The sequence below is a fragment of the Mobula birostris genome, chromosome 3 (assembly GCF_030028105.1).
Source record: "Mobula birostris isolate sMobBir1 chromosome 3, sMobBir1.hap1, whole genome shotgun sequence".
NCBI lineage: Eukaryota > Metazoa > Chordata > Chondrichthyes > Myliobatiformes > Myliobatidae > Mobula > Mobula birostris.
The window spans coordinates 53,378,050-53,395,287 of record NC_092372.1 but is presented as its reverse complement, the minus strand read 5'-3'; the positions used below and the strand labels follow the sequence as shown (position 1 = coordinate 53,395,287).

The window sequence follows — 17,238 nt, the reverse complement described above, 5'->3', positions numbered from 1 at the left end:
CTGCGTAAGTGAAGCAGTGGGAACCACTCATTACAAAAGGCACAGCCCTGTGTCTGCAAACTAGAAACAAGGGGACGGGGGTGGGGAAGAAGCTGATCAATATTAATTTACTCAAACGTCAGCAGCTGAAGCTTGGTACTGGAACACATACGATTCTTCCAACTAATACAGTAATGGACTTCTTTTTTTCCCCCAAATACCTCATCTTAATATGCAAAGCCATCAAGCACCTTAAGCCAGACATTCGGACAAAAATATCCACTGCTATAATTTAACAGAGCTAGTTTCACATTACATTAAATGTGCTGCTCTTGTTTGTAATTCAACACCTAGGTAATGAAATATTGAAAGTATTTCAGAAATATATATTAAAGTATTAAAAGACAGCAGAGTCTCAAAGCAGAAAGAAAATTCTTAAAGTGTGGAAGATATAACATTACCTAATTGAACATTTACACTGGAGAATAAGGTAATCATTATCAGTGTTGATATTACCACACTGATAGGAGGCATAGTGAAAAGGCTCTAAACATCATCCCCCATCTCTAAAACTTCAGTTCAAAATTAAGTTTACACAAAATGCTGCAGGAACCCAGCAAATCAGGCAGCATCTATGGAGGGAAATACCTAGTTATGTATTGGGCTGAGACCCTTCATTAGGCCTTGGAGGATAGGCACCAGAATTTTTCTTCCTTTCCAGTACTGAAGAGCTCAGCCCAAAAATGTTTATCCACTCCATAGATGCTGCCTGACTTGCTGGGTTCCTCCAGCATTTTGTGTGTGTTGCTAAAGACTGAGTGAGCATCTGTAAAATCATTTGTTCTAAAATTAAGTTCACCTGTTTTGCAATTCATTGGGTATAAAGTACTTGTGTCGTAAAAGTTAAAATTGATTACCACATGACAGCATTGATTACCACAAATATTCTATTAAATACTGGAAAACTACTTGGCATCTGAGATATTTTATGCCTCAGTCCAAAAACTAGCTTTGTAGATAATTGCAAAAGTCTGAAGATATCTGTAAAATGCAGTCACTAAAAAAATTAAAATTGAAAATTACACTTGATAATTCAGATTATCCACCCAAAAATTGTACATACTTTATTTTTAAAATACAAACTTGAAGTTAAATAATGCCAGAAGAAAATTAATAACTGAAATGTTTTGAAAAAGGACAATTCCTTGAAGGGCAAGTGCATTAAGTGGGAATCTCAAATTATCAGCAACATTAAAAAATTAACAAGCCGCAAATTTATAGGTAAAAATTATTCATATTGGTTAAATTTGATTTGTTGCCTGAAGCAACAGAGCCAGCACATTACTGCATATACCAAAAGCATTGCAAGGTTAAGTTACAGTCTAAAGTACACAGCACATTCTATTGTCACCCAGTCCTTCACTGCAGAGATGTCATTTTCATGAATGGTCTCCATCCTGAACCATTATTTTAAAATCACTGTCTTAAGACAAAAAAACTTCCACAGGCATGTGTTATGGTTTTTGACTTCAAAAATTGAAACTAGTTAAAAACAAAACGACAGGGAATTTGTCTTAGTTTTGTTTTTACTTTAAACAAGGCAGGTACATATGACGTGGTGGTGTAATGGCATGTGCTATTTACATACTTCTATATATAACCTGCAATGCAGTATGTAAACCAATATTAAATATACTTAAAATATTACTCAAATATTACTGAAATATTCAGTACACAATAGCATGCTTTAAAGATAAAAGCAAAAGGAACAAATAGCTCCTTTACAGTGGCTACTGTGACAACTGAGTACACAGAAGAATCTCTGCTTGGGTCCCATCTAGCCATGATCTTTAAAAATCAATGATTTGACAACATTTAAGTATGCTCATGGCACAGAACTAATGGCAATCCATGTATTGAATGTGCCCAGACTGCATTTTGGGAAATCTGGTCACTTGTCCATCTTTTTCCTATGTGCTTACAGGCAGGGGCTAAAGAGCAAGACTCCAGAGATAAAGACCACAGAGGTGGTTACACTACAGATTGTTTTGAGTCAGTGGATGCATAGGATCTGAATGAATACAACACGGCTGTGATGCACTTTATATTTAAAAAAAGTGATATGCAAGTGTTTCCCCATAAAATTATTCAGACTTTTCCAACCAGAAGCCCTGGATGAAGCATGAGATTTGCAATCTGCTGAGTAGCAGTCAGGTCTGGTGACCAAGATACAAGAGGTCCAAGATTGATCTCTGGAAAGGCATCTCACAGACAGTGACAATTCCAGACTAAAATGAATCATTGAAGAATGCTTGGCAGCTGTGGCAGGGTTTAGATGCTATTAATTCTCACAAAGTGAAACCAAGAGACAAAGTTTTGGTTCTAGATGAGCTCAATGCTTTCTACACTTGCTTTGACCATCAAAACATGGAGGAACTCTTTATGAACTCCCACAGCCACAATGACCTGTGATTTCATACTGAGGTAGAAGTGAGAGCATTCTTCAGGGGAATGAACTCTCAAAGCACACTGGTCAGGATTGGGTACCTGGCCAAGTAGTAAACAGGTGTGCTAATCAACTGGCTGGAATGTACAGATACATTTAACTTCTCACTTCGGCAGTCTTCAATTATACTGGTACCTGGGAAGAATGTGGTAAACTGCCTCAATGACTATTGTCCAGTAGTACCTATATCTACTGTGATGAAGTGCTTTGAGAGGTTGGTGATGAAACACATAACTCCTGCCTGAGAAGCTATTTTGATATTTTACAATTTACCTACTGGTACAACAGATCCACAGCAAATGCCACCTGCATTCAACCCTGGAACTTCTAGACAGCAAAGATGCATACATCAGGATGCTCTTTATTGACTACAGCTCAACATTCAGTACAATCATACCCTCAAAACTATTCCATAAGCTTCAAAACCTTAGCCTCAATACCTCCTTATGCAACTGGATCCCTGATTTCCTCACCTGCAGACTCCAGTTCAGATTGGCAAAAACATCTACCCTATGATCTCCATCAGAACAGGTGCAACACTAGGCTGTGTGCTTAGTTCCTTGCTCTATTCGCTTTATGACTGAAGCCAAACACAGCTCTAATACCATATTTAAGTTTGCTGATGATGGTACTGTCATTGGCCAAATCTAAAGAGGTGATGAATCAGCATATTGGAGGGAGATTGAATATCTGGCTTGTGGTACCACAACAACAACCCCTTACTCAATGTCAGCAAGACCAAAGAGATTATTATTGATTTCAGGAAGAGGAAACCTGAGGCCCACAAGCCAGTCCTCAAGGGGGGGGGGGGGGGAGAGAGAAGAGAGAAAATCAGAGGTGGAGAGGGTTAGTAACTTTAAATTCCTCAGTGTTATCATTTCAGCGGACTTGTCCTGGGCCCAGAATGCAAGTGCAATTATGAAGTAAACATGGCAGCAACTCTACTTTCTTAGGAATTTGTGAAGATTCAGCATGGCATTTAAATCTTTGACAAACTTCTATAGATGTGTGGTGGAGAGTATATTGACAGGTTGCACCACAATCTGGTAGGAAACACCAATGCCCTTGAATAGAAAATCGTACAAAAAGTAGTGGATACAGTCCAATCCATCATGAGTAATGCTCTATCACTGAGCACATCTATACAGAGCACTGTCACAGGAAAGGAGCATCTATCAAGAAACCCATGCCCTCTTCTCTCTGCTGCCATCAGTAAGATGGTACAAGATCATCAGGATGCACACCACCATGCTCAGGAACAGTAGTTACCCCTTGGCCTTCAGGCTCTTGAACTAGTGGGGACCACTTTGCTTAACCTTACTCATACCATCTCTGAACTATTCCCACAACTATGGACTCACCTCATATTATCAATATTTATTTTTTTTTCGTTTGTACTGCACAACTTGCTGACTTTTGTACATGGTTGTTTGCCCATCTTGCTGGGTGAGGTCTTTCATTGATTCCATTGTGTTTTTTCGATTTACTGTGAACGCCCGTAAGAGAACAGATCTCAGTGTTGTATATGGTGGCATGTATGTACTTTGATAATAAATTTACTTTGCAAGAGAACAATGATGAACTAACAATGTCAGGTGGAGTGCAACACAGAACTTTGCACACTTACCTTCATGTTTTTTTGTGTTGATATGCAGCACTTCTTAAAATATTAATTTTCAATAAGGTACACAAATCTTGTATGTAGGTGCACGAGGCAGTGAGGGAGGTGCATGGCGTCATTAAACCACTGAGGATTTAAGTAAAAGAGCAAGGATACCTGAGTGCAATAATAAAGAGCCCTAGCAGGATGACATCTGGAGTGTAGTGTACAATTAGGACTTCCTTACCCAATGAGATTCTTGTGCAAAAGCAAGCCGCAAATTTCAGCATGAGAAATAAAAGGAGCTCTTCGGCCAAATGAATCTACACCAATCATCAAGCACTCAATTATGATAATCTTAATACACTGATCCACCCCTTATTCCTATAGCTATCCAGAGATTATGCCACTTATTCTACCAAAGGCTACTTTCTGTGGTACATTCACTTATCACCCTCCACATTTCTGACCTGGTTGGAAACTAGAGCACTCAGTAGAAACCCTCACAGGCTCAGGAAGAACACACAAACTCCACACTGACAGCACAAAATGTCAGGCTTGAACCTGGGTTATTGAACTACCAGTAGTGCCATAGCATCCTACCTTCTGGAATTAATGAAAAAAAAACTGTCACAGAAACAACAGGATTGATGCAGGGAGAATGTTTCTCCAGCCCAGGTGTCAGGCAATAAGGGTAGGATTTAGGAATGGAATGAACTTAAAGGATGGTCAAGTTTTGATCCATCTCAGCCTTTGAAGTAGAGAAAACTTAATAGACTTCAAGATTAAAAGGAACTGAAGACACAAGGACACAGCAGAAGATAATTTATAATTTATAAGAGAAAGTGGATCACCTGAGGACTGGGAGAAATTCAGAGTTCAGCAGAGGAGGACAAAGGGCTTAATTAGGAAGGGGAAAAAAGATTATGAGAGAAAGCTGGCAGGAAACATAAAAACGGACTGTAAAAGCTTTTATAGATATGTGAAAAGGAAAAGACTGGTAAAGACAAATGTAGGTCCCCTGCAGACAGAAACAGGTGAATTGATTATGGGGAGCAAGGACATGGCAGACCAATTGAATAATTACTTTGGTTCTGTCTTCACTAAGGAGGACATAAATAATCTTCCAGAAATAGTAGGGGACAGAGGGTCCAGTGAGATGGAGGAACTGAGCAAAATACATGTTAGTAGGGAAGTGGTGTTAGGTAAATTGAAGGGATTGAAGGCAGATAAATCCCCAGGGCCAGATGGTCTGCATCCCAGGGTGCTTAAGGAAGTAGCCCAAGAAATAGTGGATGCATTAGTGATAATTTTTCAAAACTCGTTAGATTCTGGACTAGTTCCTGAGGATTGGAGGGTGGCTAATGTAACTCCACTTTTTAAAAAAGGAGGGAGAGAGAAACCGGGGAATTATAGACCGGTTAGCCTAACATCGGTGGTGGGGAAACTGCTGGAGTCAGTTATCAAGGATGTGATAACAGCACATTTGGAAAGCGGTGAAATGATCGGACAAAGTCAGCATGGATTTGTGAAAGGAAAATCATGTCTGACGAATCTCATAGAATTTTTTGAGGATGTAACTAGTAGAGTGGATAGGGGAGAACCAGTGGATGTGGTATATTTGGATTTTCAGAAGGCTTTTGACAAGGTCCCACACAGGAGATTAGTGTGCAAACTTAAAGCACACGGTATTGCGGGTAAGGTATTGGTGTGGGTGGAGAGTTGGTTAACAGACAGGAAGCAAAGAGTGGGAATAAACGGGACCTTTTCAGAATGGCAGGCGGTGACTAGTGGGGTACCGCAAGGCTCAGTGCTGGGACCTCAGTTGTTTACAATATATATTAATGACTTGGATGAGGGAATTAAATGCAGCATCTCCAAGTTTGCGGATGACACGAAGCTGGGTGGCAGTGTTAGCTGTGAGGAGGATGCTAAGAGGATGCAGGCTAACTTGGATAGATTGGGTGAGTGGGCAAATTCATGGCAGATGCAATTTAATGTGGATAAATGTGAAGTTATCCACTTTGGTGGCAAAAATAGGAAAACAGATTATTATCTGAATGGTGGCCGATTAGGAAAAAGGGAGGTGCAAAGAGACCTGTGTGTCATTATACACCAGTTATTGAAAGTGGGCATGCAGGTACAGCAGGCAGTGAAAAAGGCGAATGGTATGCTGGCATTTATAGCGAGAGGATTTGAGTACAGGAGCAGGGAGGTACTACTGCAGTTGTACAAGGCCTTGGTGAGACCACACCTGGAGTATTGTGTGCAGTTTTGGTCCCCTAATCTGAGGAAAGACATCCTTGCCATAGAGGGAGTACAGAGAATGTTCACCAGATTGATTCCTGGGATGGCAGGACTTTCATATGAAGAAAGACTGGATGAACTGGGCTCCTACTCGTTGGAATTTAGAAGATTGAGGGGGGATCTGATTGAAACGTATAAGATCCTAAAGGGATTGGACAGGCTAGATGCAGGAAGATTGTTCCCGATGTTGGGGAAGTCCAGAACGAGGGGCCACAGTTTGAGGATAGAAGGGAAGCCTTTTAGGACCGAGATTAGGAAAAACTTCTTCACACAGAGAGTGGTGAATCTGTGGAATTCTCTGCCACAGGAAAGAGTTGAGGCCAGTTCATTGGCTATATTTAAGAGGGAGTTAGATATGGCCCTTGTGGCTACGGGGATCAGGGGGTATGGAGGGAAGGCTGGGGCAGGGTTCTGAGTTGGATGATCAGACATGATTATAATAAATGGCAGTGCAGGCTCGAAGGGCCGAATGGCCTACTCCTGCACCTATTTTCTATGTATGTTTCTATAACCTGGAATGGTAGCACATATCAATGCCTGCTATATTTCATCTGCTCATTTTAACTGTTCTCCTGCACTAATTGAGCATTTTCCCTACGACTGCAATCAATGTTTGCATTACAGGCAGCATAACATTCCAACCACAGCAAGAACACACAAATAAACCCTAACTTTTTTTTGGAATTAAATAGATTTGGGGTTAATATGTATTTTTTTTAAACATTTTATTCTCAAAGCCAATGTTCATTTTAACACTGTGCTTAATTATTTTAGGCTAATTTACTGTTCTTTTGATTTGAATTTAAATATCCAGCACTTCAAATAAGTCATTCATAAATTTAAAAAAACAGTTGATATTTTTCATACTTGACTTGGATGGACACATTTCTTGCAAGCAATTCCTGACAGCATGTTGCACCTTGCAAAACATAAAACTTACCAGCTTTAATGACTTCAATAACAAGGTTCAAGTAAGCAACTAGAATACGATTTTAGCAACTAGCTTGACACTATTACAGTTTGGACTTCAGAGTTTGGAGTCAATCCCGGCCTCCTCCAAGGAGTTTACATGTGCTCCCTGTGGAACGTGTTCGGTTTCTCCGGCTGCTCTGCTTTCCTTCAGCAGTCCAAAGATGTACCAGTTAGCAGGTTAATTGATCATTACAATTTGTTCCTTGATTAGGCGAGGGTTAATTCGGCGGTTGATGGACAGCGTGGTTTGAAGGGCCTGTTCTGCACTGTATTTCTAAAATAAGGCAAGCAGGGTCCAAGTCCTTGGAATGTTTCCTCAAAGGACAGAGGATGCAGAGTCTGGATTTTTTTTTTAAACTGAAGAATATAGGCAAAACATCACAAAAGTACAGACTTAACAAGTTCTTAATTGGCAGAACAGGTTTGACAGGCTGAGTAGCATCTTCTGCACCCAATTCCAACATCTGCATTTCAAAAGAGGAAATACCATGCCCACATTCTAGTATGTTTACATTTTAAATTTAAGTGTTGAGTTACAATCTAAAATTAAATATTCAATGAGATTATGGTTTAATAAATGCTATGTAAACACCGGGGGGGGGGGGGGGTTCAATTAGATCCTGCATGAAGACATTCAGGGCTGGAAGGCACTGTGCTAAACAGGCTATGGGCAGTTACATCACTGCTGGGCATGTCCTGCAGCTGTGCCCAAACCTCACAGGGACAGCAGCTGACCAGTGCCAAGAAATCTCAGCATGCTCTGTTTTTCTGTTTGTGGCAACTTCTAATAACCTCCACTTCGGTCTGTATTGTGCTGTAATATTCTCTGTTCTATATTTACAACGTTGCAGAAACACAACTGGATCAGCTACTGTACTCAGATTGTGACACCACTCAAGATAAAGTAGCTTAGTTGGCTGTTACTGTATTCCAAGACTTTATTCCCTTCTCCACAGTAGATACGTGGTGCGCTACTGGGGTTGCCAACTTTCTCACTCCCAAGGGACAAAAGTAGCAGTCAAATACAGGACGCTTGTGCTTACCGCAAGAAAGACGACCATGACCATGAAGCCTTGTGCAGGCACCTGTGAGCGCATGCGTGTACATACTGATTTTCTTCTACAAATTGGTTTTGGCTTAATCTTCCCAATTCTGATACACTGTACATACATTTCTACTTAATATAGGCTGTGTATTTATCATATCATCCCTGGTTTACTATATGTTAGTGCTGTTTTAGGTTTTATGTGTTATTGGTATGATTTGGCAGACTTTTTGGGTCTGGGAACGCTCAAATATTTTTCCCATATAAATTAATGGTAATTGCTTCTGCACCTTACGCCATTTCAGCTTATTAACGGTTTCATAGGAACACTCTACCTTAGCAGGGGAAATATGGGACAAGGGCAGTCCCGTATGGGACAAACCAATTTAGCCTAATATATGGGATGTCCTGGCTAATACAGGACAGTTGGCAACCCTATGCGCTACTGACAAAATGTAATGTACTATTACTATTCTAGGCTATTCCAGCAATGCAGCAGAAACCCGTGACCTCAGTCACTTGGACACATAGGAGTACGCACTTGTACACTCCCAAGTTTCTGATCCATGGTAACCTCCTACAGGAACTTGTTGTGGGGCACATGGCGATGATGTTGGCATTGAATATCAAAAATAGATAACTGAAGTGTTGGAGATAACAAGTCTGGTAGTTGGGACAAGGTTGTTACAACTTTGCTTATGCCTGCAGATGAGCACAGCTTCATTTGCTAAATTGCCAGTGGAATTGAAAATTGTTTGCTGCTGAATGCACAGGCCCTTGTCCATGATAACTAAAGAGAAATCACTAAAACATCCAAAATGGACTTGGCCAATGATACTCCTTTGGGGAAATCCTGTAGTGATGTTCTGTAACTAGAATGATTGACTTCCAATAACCACATCCTTTCAGGTAGGCAAACTATCATGCAAAGGTTTTCTTCAGATTTTTATTACTTTTTTTTTAACCACAGTTTGGAATGGTACAAGTGGCTAACCCTAGAAAATAAAGATAAGGCTGGTATATCAAGCAGCTATATTAAAACAAACGACCTGCAGAAGTTAATGAAAGCAGCTCAGAGGGTTTTGGATGGGCAAATCCAATACCACTTCCCTGTGAATGAAGTTTAAAAAAAAAATCAGGTTATATTTGGCACACTGCCGATCTGCAGTGGTAGTTAAATAAATTGTTTTTGTGGTGAATGGCAGATTAAAAGTTTTCATCCTTGATGGTGCAGAAATTTAAAAAAAATGTAACCTTCTGTGGGAGGTTACCATTGTTATCAGAAACTCATACCACCTGTTGAGATATTTGCATGATGAAGCAAACAGAATTGAGACTCAATGTCCTTTTTTCAGCAAGGGACATGTCTGTTGAAAGATTATGACATCACTTTACTTCTTTTTCTCTCCCCAGATGCCAGACCTGCTAGATTTCCTGAGCATTGATTACCTACCCTCCCCCCCAGAAATCCACCTGCAGCTTTGCACTTTTCCACTACACTTGAAATTACAGTATAGGATTCGGAGTGGTTGGATCATTCACACTGAAGGACAGCCAGCTTCTGATCTGCTAGTGGAGCTGCAAACACTTAGCCAATTCACATTCCTGGGAGACTGCTTAAGGGTAATCAGCATCTGAACAAGTCTTGGATCATGGCTTTATATTTGCTGATTGCAAACATTACTTGACATTTATCAGCAAGTCTCAACATGGCCTGAACCTCTTTCCATGCAACAGATTCAATAACTAACCTGATCAACTAATTATTTTACATTGAATATGTAATTTCTATTTTCCAAAGCAGGAATCTCTCAATGACAAGGTCACCATGATGGGGAAGGCTTTTCTGCAAAGTTAATGCTATTGGAAGTTAATGGATTTCAACATTAGCTACAAAAGTGATGTTTAATTCCTAAACACAAGGTGGAAAAGATTGTATCCTGGATTTATATTATCCAAACCACTTAATACTGTTTATAGTAAACTGTGGTCAGTAGACAAATGTGTAATCTGAGCCACAAAAAACAAATATTTCATTTGGAAAACTAACAGAAAAATGCACATTAAATGGCAGGCAAGACTTCCATTGTGGGACATGGTTTTATATCATCTTATTCATATGGAGCATATACAGCACCACTGCTTTTAAAACAAAACTGCAAAATTTAAGTCGCCAAAGAGCTTCAAGCACAAAATACAAATATACATGCTCCAGGAGCCTTGAAGAATGAAGGCTCTAGATTTTGTCCAGTATGTTTATATCCAAAGGAACACACATCAAAGTTGCTGGTGAACACAGCAGGCCGGGCAGCATCTCTAGGAAGAGGTACAGTTGGCGTTCATCAGGGCTAACTGAAGGAAGAGCTAGTAAGAGATTTGGAAGTGGGAGGGGGAGGGGGAGATCCAAAATGATAGGAGAAGACAGGAGGGGGAGGGATGGAGCCAAGAGCTGGACAGGTGATAGGCAAAAGGAATATGAGAGGATCATGGGATGGGGGGGAGGGGGGAGGGGGGAGGAATGTGTGTATATAAATAAATAATGGATGGGGTACAAGGGGGAGGTGGGGCATTAGCAGAAGTTAGAGAAGTCAATGTTCATGCCATCAGGTTGGAGGCTACCCAGATGGAATATAAAGGTGTTGTTCCTCCAACCTGAGTGTGGCTTCATCTTTACGGTAGAGGAGGCCGTGAATAGACATATCAGAATGGGAATGGGATGTGGAATGTGGAATTAAAATGTGTGGCCACTGGGAGATCCTGCTTTCTCTGGCAGACAGAGCATAGGGGTTCAGCAAAATGATCTCCCAGACTGCGTCGGGTCTCGCCAATATATAGAAGACCACATCGGGAGCACTGGACACAGTATATCACCCCAGCCGACTTGCAGGTGAAGTGTCGCCTCACCTGGAAGGATTGTCTGGGGCCCTGAATGGTGGTGAGGGAGGAAGTGTAAGGTCATGTGTAGCACTTGTTCTGCTTACAAGGATAAGTGCCAGGAGGGAGATCAGTGGGGAGGGATGGGAGGGACGAATGGACAAGGGAGTTGCGTAGGGAGTGATCCCTGCAGAAAGCGGGGGGGGGGGGGGGGGGGGGGAGGGGGAGGGAAAGATGTGCTTAGTGGTGGGATCCCGTTGGAGGTGGCGGAAGTTACGCAGAATAATATGTTGGACCCGGAGGCTGGTGGGGTGGTAGGTGAGGACAAGGGGAACCGTATCCCTAGTGGGGTGGCAGGATGATGGAGTGAGAACAGATGTGCGTGAAATGGGAGATGCGTTTGAGAGCAGAGTTGATGGAGGAAGGGAAGCCCCTTTCTTTAAAAAAAAGGACATCTCCCTCATCCTGGAATGAAAAGCCTCATCCTGAGAGCAGATGCGGCAGAGACGGAGGAATTGCGAGAAGGGGATGGAATATTTGCAAGAGACAGGGTGAGAAGAGGAATAGTCCAGATAGCTGAGAGTGTCAGTAGGCTTATAGTAGACATCAGTAGATAAGCTGTCTCCAGAGATAGAGACAGAAAGATCTAGAAAGGGGAGGGAAGTGTCGGAAATGGACCAGGTAAACTTGAGGGCAGGGTGAAAGTTGGAGGCAAAGTTAATGAAGTCAACGAGCTCAGCATGCGTGCAGAAGCAGCGCCAATGCAGTCGTCGATGTAGCGAAGGAAAAGTGGGGGACAGATACCAGAATAGGTTTGGAACATAGGTTGTTCCACAAAGCCAATAAAAAGACAGGCATAGTTAGGATCTATATTATCCCACCACTAAGCACATCTTTCCCTCCCCCCCCTCTGCTTTCCGCAGGGATCACTCCCTACGCGACTCCCTTGTCCATTCGTCCCCCCCATCCCTCCCCACTGATCTCCCTCCTGGCACTTATCCTTGTAAGCCGAACAAGTGCTACACATGCCCTTACACTTCCTCCCTCACCACCATTACGGTGCTCCCGATGTGGCCTTCTATATATATTGGCGAGACCCGACACAGACTGGGAGATCGTTTTGCTGAGCACCTACACTCTGTCCGCCAGAGAAAGCAGGATCTCCCAGTGACCACACATTTTCATTCCACATCCCATTCTGATATGTCTATCCATGGCCTCCTCTACCGTAAAGATGAAGCCACACTCAGGTTGGAGGAACACCACCTTATATTCCGTCTGGGTAGCCTCCAACCTGATGGCATGAACATTGACTTCTCTAACTTCTGCTAATGCCCCACCTCCCCCTCATACCCCATCCTTTATTAATATACACACATTCTTTCTGTCTCTCTCCTTTTTCTCCCTCTGTCCCTCTGACTATACCCCTTGCCCATCCTCTGGTTTTTTTTTTTTTTATATATACCCCCCCCCCTCCACTTTTCCTTCTCCCTCGGCCTCCTGTTCCATGATCCTCTCATATCCCTTTTGCCAATCAGCTGTCCAGCTCTTGGCTCCATCCCTCCCCTCTTGTCTTTTCCTATCATTTTGGATCTCCCCCTCCCCCTCACACTTTCAAATCTCTTACTAGCTCTTCCTTCAGTTAGTCCTGATGAAGGGTCTTGGCCCAAAACATCGACTGCACCTCTTCCTAGAGATGCTGCCTGGCCTGCTGCGTTCACCAGCAACTTTGAGGTGTGTAGCTTGAATTTCCAGCATCTGCAGAATTCCTCGTGTTTACGTTATATCCAAAGGAGTTTTATTTTAATCGCAGATTTTTCTTCAAATCTTCTACACCTTCCAAGAATCCTCAAGTAAATAGTAATCTCAAAGAGCTGAGAGATTGAAAATCTATGCCTGCCAATAAGGCCGAGACAAACTTTTCAAACATACATCAAGTTCAAGTTAATTGTCACAACCAAACAAAACACCTGGAGCACGGTACTCCCAAGCATACCACACAGAGCACATACAACATATTGCCATAAATACTTTGAGCCCTTCATCTACAATGTCCTAGTGATCGAGGATAGTGAAAACATAGTATGTTAGAATGGGGGGCAGGGGACAGACGGGTTAAGAGTGAGCCTTACACACCTTAATCTCCTCAGAGTGTACACAGCTGTGCCTTCTTGACTAGTGAGGTGGTGTTCTGGGTCCAGGTTAGATCAACCATTGTGTGTGGGAGGAGCGGGGAGAAGAGAGAGGAGAAACCAGTGCTCAGTGTGATGGAGCTTCAGATGTCGCTGCCAACTTGGAATAACTGGTGGTGTTGAGTCCCCACAAGGACAGTTTACCGACCAGTCGGGGTGATGATAGTGTTAAACACTGAACTGAAGTCCATGAATAACATCCTGGCATGAGGCATCATTCTCTAGGCAGGATAGGATGAAGTGGAGAGCCGAAGCTATCACATTAGTAGATTGGTTTGAGTGGAAGTCAAACTGGAATGGGTCCAAAGCAGCTGGAGGACGGGATTTTATACGATCCATTACCAGCCATTCAATGCACTTCATGATTGAAGTCAGTGCCCCTGGGCGATAAATGCTTCAGCTAGTTACTGTCGCTTGCCTGGGCATTAGAATGATTGTGGCTTCCTTAGGGACAGTGGCCTATTTCAAAGAGATATTAAAGATGTCTAATAAGACCTCTGTTAGCTGGGCATCACAATCTATCAGAACCTGACCAAATGTATTATCCAGCCCTGTAGCTTTGTGTGGGTTTACCCTGGCTAGGATCTTCCTCACCTCAGCTGCGGCCAGACAGGGTGCTTGCTCCTCAGGGGGAAAGGGGATTTGCTTAGTTACATCATTCATTGCATCGAAGGCATTCAACCCATTAGGTTGATGTGCAGGGTGGATTTGTAATCTGTTTTGGTTTGTATACCTTACCACATTCATCACATCCCTGGTGTCATAAAGCTGCTGTGAATTTTCTGCGGGTACCCATGCTTTCCTTTCCTGATAGCACAGCTCAGACTGACCTTACAGTCATCCTATTCCCTGACCTGAAGACAGTATCCTGATTCCTCAGCAGTGCACAACCCACTGCAGTTAGCCATGGTTTCTGGTTTGCTATGGTAGTGCAGTATTTAACAATCACAGTAACATCCTCAAAGCATTTTCCTATGTTGCCAGCTACTGATCCCACATATTCATCAATATTAACCTGATGATCATAGGTAGCTGCCTCCCTGAATATGCTCCAGTCCATGCTTTTGAAGCAATTGGGCAGCACTGATGAGGCACCTATTGGTCAGGTCCTGATCTCTCTGAAAACTGGTTTGACTCATTTAACCACTGGTCTGTATGCAGGGATTAGCAAAATGGATGCGTGGTCTTAGCATTCAAGGTGAGGCCAGGGACTAGGCTTGTAGGCTCCATGAACATTGGTTATAAAACCAGGTCTAATAAGTTCTCTCCTCTGATCAGCTTCACAACATGCTGGCAGGATTTTATATTGTTGCTGGTGACTTCAATCATGTCAACTTAAAAACAGTCCAGCCAAAGACATCGGGGTGAATGGCTTCACGAGGCGCCACAGACTGGCGCAGTGCTTCCCCAGCACTTGCTTGGGGCGGGGTGGGAAAGGGTATATAAACAGCAACAATCACAATGGCAGTGAACTCTCTTGGTAAGTAGAAGAGCCTGCACTTCACCATTAAAAACTATCTGCTCTGAACAGTGTGTCGTTACTACTGAGATATTCACATACCAGTTCTTTATGACATGGACACACAGACTTCATTCGCAGATCCTGCCAGAGACTGCAGCACTTCTGTCCACCCAAAAGGAGATTAGGCCTTCCAGCTGGATGGCGGTGTCTAGAATAGTGTACTGGAGTCACGCTTCTTTCACCTCAGATGGTTGAGGAAGTTTGGTGTGGGCCCCCAAAACCCAAGAACTTTCTACAAGGGCACAATTGAGAGCATCCTGATTGGCTACATCACTGCCTGCTATGGGAACCATACTTCTCTCAATCACAGGACTCTTCAGAGAGTGGTGCAGACAGCCCAGCGCATCTGTAGTTGTGAACTTCCCACTATTCAGGCCATTTACAAAGACAGGTGTGTAAAAAGGGCCTGACGGATCATTGGGGACCCGAGTCACCCCAACCACAAACTGTTCCAGCTGCTACCATCCAGGAAGTGGTACTGCAGCATAAAAGCCAGGACCAACAGGCTCCAGGACAGCTTCTTCCACCAGGCCATTAGGCTGCTTAACTCGTGCTGACACAACTGTATTTCTATATTATATTGACAATGTTATGTTGTGCTGTTACACAATTTCTGTTATGTTGTACATATTAAATTACTATAATAGCACATTGCCCATTTGAACAGAGACAATGTAAAGATTTTTACTCATGTATTTGAAGGATGTAAGTAATAAAGTCAATTCAATTCAGTTTTCGAATGTTCATTTTTCATACTTCTAATTGGTATGATATTGTTAAATCACACTTGGTTTTGCCAAACAATAAAGGTCCTGATAAGGGGAAGACCCACTTTTAACAATTTAGAGGATTCGAGCAACACTGAGTAAAACTGTTGCTTCACTGCTCCAATGAGCAAGGTTCAGTTTTGATTTCTGAGTTTGCTTGCTCTGCCTATGGCTGGATTTCTCCTGGATGGTCCCGTTTCTTTTCATGCTTAGGTAGGTTAATTGATCCCTGAAAGTTGCTGTACAGTGTGTAGATGATTAGGATATAATGTTCTTGACGACTGAAGACCTATTGGACCAAAGGGTCAAATTTTGTGTGTGATGGGCTGAATGGCCTAATTCTGCTCTATATCTTATGGTCTTACTATTTTCTATAAATTACAATTGTACATTTAGATGGAGACATAACATAAATATTTTTATTCCTCATATATATGAAGGATGCAAGTAATAAAGTCAATTCAATTCAGTTGTCCTTCATCTCCCAATTGTTCAGACATAGATCAGTTAGACTGATATGAGCGGTTAAGAAACCATTTCACATTTGGAAATGTAAGCCAGAGAATGGGGAAAAAATAATCAGCATGGATTTAAGGGAAAAGTCATTTGGTTATTTGATTGTGTTCAACAGAAGTTTATAAAGACCTTCAAAACTGAAAGCAAATGCATTTCAAGTAACAGAAGTTTCAACAGCAATTTGCATCCAGCTTTAACAAAGGAACAATTCTGTGTTCTCGACAAAACTGTTCCTTTGTCAAATTGCCATTTCCTCCCTCCAAACGAACAAAACATAAAACTGTTTTCCTGGAAGTCAGTATCCAGTTTACCCGTCCTTTGGAGCATAAACCAAATCTTTAAAGATGTACAGTAGCTCACAGCTGACAGCACAAATATCAAAAATGGATGTGGATACCCAAGTGGATTTCAGAAAGACAATGTGAAACAAAGACAAGAAAATTGACATTTAATGCCCCTTAACAGTGTTGTAAATCCAGCAGTCCCTCCAACAGAAAATCTTGTCTCTTCAAAGTCCATGATTTATCAGAGATACAACATGAAACAGGCATTTCCAAGTCCAATGAGTCATCACTACCCAGCAATCCACCTATTTAGCACTAGCCAATTAACCTACTAACTGGTATGTCTTTGGACTGTGGGAGGAAACTGGAGCACCTGGAGGAAGCCCAGTCATAGGAAGAACACACGAACTCCTTACAGATGGTACCAAAATTGAACTCCAAATTCTGATACCCCAAGATGCAATAGGGTTGTGCTAACTGTGACACTATCATATAATGGTAATTTGATCAAAAATGATGTCTTTCAAAGGAATATTGATTTTACCAAATTACCATACATTTTTGTGACTGCCTTGCTGTTGATGCCAGTAACAGCCTTTTTCCTTTGAGACATCAAACTATATTACAGATTTTGTTCTCCTTTAAGGTATTTGTGTTATGCCCAAATGCAATTT

General features: G+C 42.0%; 1 protein-coding gene across 3 annotated transcripts in view; it reads right to left on the bottom strand.

Annotated features, from left to right (window-relative positions):
* mtus1b (microtubule associated tumor suppressor 1b) overlaps positions 1-17,238 on the bottom strand; it is a 170,901-nt gene that overhangs the window by 31,577 nt on the left and 122,086 nt on the right. The gene's annotated exons all lie outside the window — the stretch shown is intronic.